A 7,117-nucleotide genomic window follows, 5' to 3' on the forward strand; every position below is an offset into this window, starting at 1 on the left:
CTGGTAGCAGGCCCCCAGGACACCTTGTGGAGGAAGGCGCGGTGCTATGGAAATGCTAGATATGGAGCTAGGGAATCCTGGACTGAAACGTGGCCTTTAGGACAAAGGAAATTCACTAGGGACCGACGTGGCCTTCCGCCCAGATGTGTCTTTCCACTCTTTCTCACCCGCAATCACTCCTGACGAACTGGAGCACGGCTGTCGCACGCGGCTGGGAGATCCTGGAGGGCTGAGGGAAGGAGAGAGCAAGGGGACGTGGCCCTCGCTGCAGTTTCAGGACTTTCCTCCCGACAGTGGCCACAATATATTTAGCCAAGGCTAAAGGAGATTAATTTCCCAGCATAATCCAATTCAAAGATTTCTAAAGTAATCTTTTGCGAAAATGAAAAAAAAAAAGTGCGCAGCTAAAGAGGGTACTGGTTTTGATGACAGTGATTTATCGCCTCTGCCCAGCATGCGCTGCCGCTCGCTCTCTTGCACGCGATTTGACCAGAACATCCCGTAGATGCCTCCAGTCCAAACCTTAGCCTTTCTGAAAGACAGCCATCCATCATGCCAACCTGGGCAGGAGAAGTAAGTGCAAGGGACTGGGGTTGCTTACAAGCACCACAGACTTTTTAAAGTGCTATTAGATTTACGGTCTCTTTTTTCGACGCCCATCCAGAGTAATTAGCACATATGTTCTAAATAGATGATAGTTTTGTGAGCAATAAAGCAATTACCCATCGTTGGAGCTGACAGTTCCTCCAACTAAACTCCAACCAGCAGCTAATTGGAAAAGGCATTTCAGCTCCATTGTCTGCAATTAGTCCTGCTAAACTACTACACCCCAACTAGCTGGTTTGAGGTTAATTTATTCAGTGTTGTATTTGCACGGACGAACCATTGCCACGAAGGGACTTGCCTTTTGCCCCCGCCAGACTGCGCCCTGGGACTACAGGAGCAGGTGGGAGGGAGACGCCGATGTTTTGGGGCCGGGATGATTCCCAGGGGAGGGAGCGCCTGGCCCGGCCTCAGCTTCAAGGTCAGTGTCCAGAGAGCTAAGCGCTGCCGACAGAGAAAGCCATTGTTTCTCCTGCTGGGCAGTCACTGAAAGAAACTGCTCAGTTCTCAGTTTGCGCTACCAAAAGCTTAGTGTTAAAAAAAAAAATTAAGCACAGAGGAGGCGACTGGGTTCTGAGTGCATCTTTCCTGCTGCACACCCAGTTGTGACCCTGGGCCACCAAACTATCCCTAAGGGATAAAAGTAGACTCAGACTCGCCAAAACAGCAAAATTCCAAGCCCTCAGCTGGGAGAGGGATTCTCCAATTCTAGGAGTGGTTGGGGAAAGAAAAGACTAGAAAGGTCAGGAAGCCCTGCTTCTGCCTTCAGCCTCTCTGAGTGCAAAGTCCCCCTGAAACTGGGGGTTTTCTGTGAATTTCTTTCTTCGCTTTTTCTTTTCACTTTTCTTTTTCCCTTCCTTCTTTCCTTATCTTTTTTCTTCTTTCCTTTCTAAAGTTAAGCCCAACAGGTCCAAAATTTGTACACAGTGACTGGAAAAAATGTGTTAAACGTCGGTTTGACGCCCCACCGGAGCTTCCAAATATCCAGCGGCTGGGATTCTTCTACTTAATTTAATCTTTATTGGACAGGGCAGCTCCTACACTCCTATTCACCAGGAAACCCCGGGAAACGGATCCGTTGGGGTTCAGAATTGAGGGCGGGAAGAAGAGGAGTTAAAGAGGGATTAATCCGCTCCCACCCAACTTCGAACTTTGGAACTGCGATCTCCGGTAGGCTGGGAGTAGGAGGGGAGGGGGCCCAAGGTCCCAGCCCTTGACAGCCAAGGGTCTCTGCGACCTGGAGCAGGGGGCAGGGAGGCTGGCGGGTTTAGACGGGAACTTGTAGCCCTGGTAACCGAGTATTCCCTTACAGGAATTTACAATGAAGTGTCCCAGGCTCTGGGAGCAATGCGAATTTCACTCAGAAGAACATGGGACTGGGGGTGGGGGTGAGAAGAGGCTTCTTAGGAAGTGAAGCCCAGTGCCTTCAGTCCTAGAATCAAATGTCCTTTTCTGGATAGCCATTCATACCTAACAACCTGAGGGCTGTTTCTCCTTCATGAAGTATATGTAACAATGGCTAAGGAAAACAGTTTAAATGATATTGTAGTCAGCATGTGAGACTTACTAAAACAATTCTCATTTCAAAACAAATTATAATCAATTTCTCAGCTTCAACCATTTGGAGATATGTATCTATAGCAGAAACAAAACAAAACAAAACAAAACTTTTAAAACTGCCTAATGTCAGGCTCTTGTTTTCCACTTATTTACTGTGTTTTAACCAATTTAATGCCAAGAAAAACCAAAAAGAGAAAATATTGGGGAGAAATTGAAAGTAATGGTCTCATCTTACCCCATCACCTCCCACCTGTCATACAATCTCTACCCTCTAAAGAGAAATCCTCCTGTCAATGTGGCTTCCAACTGAAAATGGAAAAGAAATAAGATGTCTTCACTAAAAGGCTGTTCATCGTGTTCTGAATTATTTGCTTTTTTTCAGGACTTAAATATGACATCCCAGAGAGTGAGGGCAAGAAAAAGCTGAAAAAAGAGTCACCTGAAAGTATCACCTGGACTTGGTAGAGAATCCTAATGTGAGTGTGTGTGCATACTTATGTGTAAGGGCAAAATGACCCATCCAATCAAACCCCCAACCCAGAATGTATAGGACACATTTACATAAACATCCATACACCCTGAAAAATCTCTAAGCACATGTGTGCAGAGATATAGTCCTATGCAAGCTCAGCTAGCTGTCCACATACATGTATTCACTTCTGGAGTAAAGGCATTTTCATTGCTCCCATAGTTTCTTTCCATTAAGGGCGATTAGATGATGTCTATTCAAAGTTGCTGATCCAGAGAGAAAATAAGAGTAGATAAAAGGAGATTTCAAGTGACCTCCTCGTCCCTTTCACACCAACCTGAGCCCTAGAATAGCCAAGGATCAACTAACACAAAAGCCCTTTCCTTTTTCTTTTCAGCTTCAGAAGATTTCATGCAAATGGTTAACAATAAAACACAGAACTATCACCGAGTTTTGTTAGATCACACATTTGGAATACTTTATTAACTCCTCCCACAGATAGGCTAGGTTTATTATCCACCTCTGAAGTGGGTAAATAAAATATACGTAGCAAAACAGAGGGCATAATTATTCACTGCTCCATGTGGTTTGTATCAGCGGTGTGCTATGCTCATTCTTTTTCATTTAAACTTTACCTAAAGCCCCTCTCCCCTACTGATGGAGGACACTGCAATAAACATATCTTTCCACTGACAGTTTAGAGGGAAATGTTAGGTTTTTATTTACATTAAACTTCTGACAGGTAAAATAGGATTGTAGCATGACCATAGTTACCAACAGATCTGCTGGCTTTGTGAGCCAATAATTTTCCACTAGTTTACTTTATAGGCAGTGAAGAAAGTGGCATTGAAGACTTAAACATATTCCAGCAGTTTTTAATCAGTGAATGTCCAACTCAGATCTGCTTCTGATGGGCTAATCCTGTAGTAAAAGAAATAGGTGCTCTGACAGGTGACTATTAAGAGAAAGTATAGAGTATAGTTAATTGTATTGCCAGGGTACTTTAACAAGTTTCAAACTCATTTCAAAACATGAACTTTTCTTCCAAACCCAAGTCATTTTCCCTAGGAAGAAGAGCCATGCAATTATTCTTCACTCAAGTTGTAGATTTAAAATAAAGAAATACATTTTGTAACACAAAAGTCTTAATTTTTGTGTTCTTAATTTTTGCATAAATACATTTAGATAGCTAAGGCTTGATTTTTACAGAAAGTAAATATTTGGCTTTACTGGTGTGCTAGGAATCGTTGTCACTTTTCCTCCTACAAAAGGCTTGATTGGCATCCAAAGGTCAGCACTTGCTCTCCTGCCATTTTCCCGTGGCTGCTCCTGGGCCCTCTAACTGGGTGCCCAAGCAAAAAGGGGAAATGCTTCCCTTATCCCTCTTTTCCAAAACACCTGCTTTAACTGGCCAGCTTGTGATAGAAAACTAAACTGCTTTTTAAGGTAAAGCACTTATCTCTGGGCATTTTGAGCCAAAGGTGACAAAGAAGAAATGCCCAGGCCATACCTGAGTTATAGTGAGTATAGAAGCCTGCTGGATCCGTGGTTCAACGACATAGGCAGGCTGAGAGCAGACCGTCCAGCAGAAGCCTGACTCCCAACTTGGCCTTTCCACCCTTGTCTTCATGTTGACAAAGGCAGAACTTTTTACAGCTGGGCAGCTACAATAGAGACTGAGTTCAGTCTTGCAAGAAGGGGTGGTTTCTGACATAGGGTGTTTGTTTGTTTGTTTGTTTGGGGTTTTGTTTTTAAATAATCACAAAACATTAAGCAGGCATTACTGTGCCTCTCTTCACCCTTTTCTTCAAAAGATCTATGCAAGACCATTTTAAATACATCTTCTTCAATTTCGTTTTTCACAGCCTTAACCTCATACCAAGGGAGACTAATTGATTCGGCACCTTTAAAATAAGCTCTTTGGGAAAGGTCTGCAGTATGAGCAGAAGAGCTGACCTTTCTCCCAGCGATCGCAAGCATGTTCATCTCTCCAGATGGGCTTGATAAAACAGGGTTATTTCTGTTCTGTGGTCTCTCAAAACAGAATAATACCATTTTTAACAATTTAGGGGATAGGGAAGAGATACAGGAGAGAATTTTCTACACATATCTGGTCATTTGTAGGGTCTCACGGCTCTTGAACTAAATTTAGAAAACATTTTTACAAGGCCACCTTTTTTTTCAGTGTGATTTACCAAAAAGCCAAAACAAATGACCCGCTGAGTTTGGGGAGAGCAAAATACCAATATCAGAGAGGTCATAGAATTAGTGAAGAATGATTCCAGCCTTAGTGGAAGGAGAGATAGTGGTGAGGGGGTTGTTAATCAGCTAGAAAGGCTGCATGGATCCGGACTCTGGGGCCTGGAATGCAAGTCATGCTGTATATACAGCCACAGACCTCTGCTTCTCTCCTTCTCCCACCAGGTCACAACTGTTTATTGTCTGTCCCGCTAGAAGAGAGCAAGTGTTGTCTGGAAGGCTTTTAAAAAGTGATTAAGGCTGAGCTGTGATGCTAGCAATCTGCAAGAGGTATTGTAAGCCTGATTCCTCTCCCCAGTCGGAGGGGTACCTTCTCATGTCTCTTGGGGAACCACACTGGAGACTTTGCGTGCATTGAACTGGCCTATGGGGACCAGGACAGAGGAAGACTTTAGAAGTGAGGCCTGAGAGTCCAGGCCCTGGTGAGGAAACCAGCCAGGTGTCCTGTCTCTACACCAGCCTCGCCAGGAGAGAGAGACCTTGGAGAGGGCCGAATATACATGGCCACCACGCTGGCAGTCTCAAGGACTGTGCTGAGACAAGGGCCACTGTGGGTTTGGGTCCAAGAGTCCCAGTTAGAGGTCCCCGGAAGCAAGGGCTTGGTGGAGAAGGGAGGGAGAAAGATCTGGAGAAGAGAGGATGAGTGGAAGAAAGATGGAAATTCCATCTGCTTTTCTGCTTCTGCAGCTGAGCGTTCCTGGATCCGTGTGTGGATTTGCACAGTTTGAGGACCTACGTGCTCCCTCAAAATATGACCACTTTCTATTAGGTGCCCTCCCCAACCACAATAGATATCATTGTCTCCGGGGTTGCGTGTGGGGCGCTGCCGGTAGTGTGCTAAGTTGAACACGTAACGAACGACAGCCTCGTGGAGAGAAAGCCTCGGCTCCCTCAGGACCTGAGGTGACCCTCAGTCCCTCCACGGAAGCCGTTTGCTGGGGGTGGGGCTTTGAGCCCAAATGGAGGCGCTCTGCGGGTGTGCAAATGCGATGGGGGAACACAGGGTCCAGAAGAGAAACTGAGCCTAGAGTGATGCTTGGGCTGGAAGGGGAAAGCGCCCCTCCTCGAAAAGCCTCAGTTTCTTCTTGCCCCTCTCACGACAGCAAGTTGGCGCATATGCCCGGCAGAAGCGCGATCTGTTCCCCTGCTTTGAAAAGCCGAGGGTTTCCACTGCTCCGGGCACCACAACCAACAGCCACCCCTCCCTTTCCGGGGCTAAAGCCAGGGGCTGCGCCCCTCCCTCCCTCCCTTCCTTCCAGAGAAGCAGGCAGCTTCGCCTGAGGCCACTCGAGGTCTCCGCTTCTTCCCATACCCAGGGTCACGCCAGATCCCAGGGGCCTCTTGCGAGTTTGGAAGCTCAGGGTAGGGGTCGGCAGAAAGAGCCCACAGCGCGGGTGAGCGGGCCCCACCGCTCTCGGGGAGCCTCATCTAGTCCTCCTGCCACGCCTTGCCCCTAGCTTGCAAGGCCGAACCGAGGCCGACGACGCTGGGCTGGCTCCTTCCCGCGCCCACCCAGCCCTAGGGCGCGGCCCCCGGCGTCGGCTCCCCCGCCCCGCGCGCCCGCCCTATGCGCCCTCTGACGCAAACGCGCGCCCCTGCCCAGCGCCGAGGAAAGCTTTCTCGTCGGTTTAAATTGAGGCTCTTCCTTTCACACACACTCGCTCCGTCCTCACCCCTGGGGCGGTGACCCCTCCCCACCCCCAGCCCTCTTGCTGCTGCGCGAGAAGTCTGGCGGGGCTGCGGGGCTGCGGATCCGGTGCCCTCTCGCTGCTGCCGCCGCCGCCGCCGCGGGTTCTCCGCTGGGGAGAGTGGCTTGGTGTCCCTTTTAATTCGCTGACACTATCACCCACATCAAACAGGCAGCCATCGATCGCGTTACATTAGGGGATCCCGTTACAAACGGCGTCCGCAGGTGGGCGGCAGGAGCCTTGCTCGCCAGGGCCTGGCTGCAGCCTGGCAAGGCGCTGGCGGCAGGGCCAGCCCGGCCGGACTCGGAAGCCGACTCCACCGCGGCTCCGGCTTGGCACCGGAGTGGGGGGTGGGGGGTGGAAGGGGGGGCGGCGACGGCGGCTCGGGTGCCAAACCTGTGGACCCTCCGCCCCCGGTCCTCCGCCCCCCGGCTGGAGGCTCCGCAGCATTTTCCCGCCAGTGCGGAAAGAGGGTAGAGAATGGGGGTGAAGGAGACCTGTTTTGAATTTGGACTGATGCTCGGCGGGCACGATCCTC

This window comes from Delphinapterus leucas, chromosome 3, assembly GCF_059928025.1.
Source record: "Delphinapterus leucas isolate spDelLeu-1000000601 "Yukka" chromosome 3, BTC_Dleu_Yukka2, whole genome shotgun sequence".
Taxonomy (NCBI): Eukaryota; Metazoa; Chordata; class Mammalia; order Artiodactyla; family Monodontidae; genus Delphinapterus; species Delphinapterus leucas.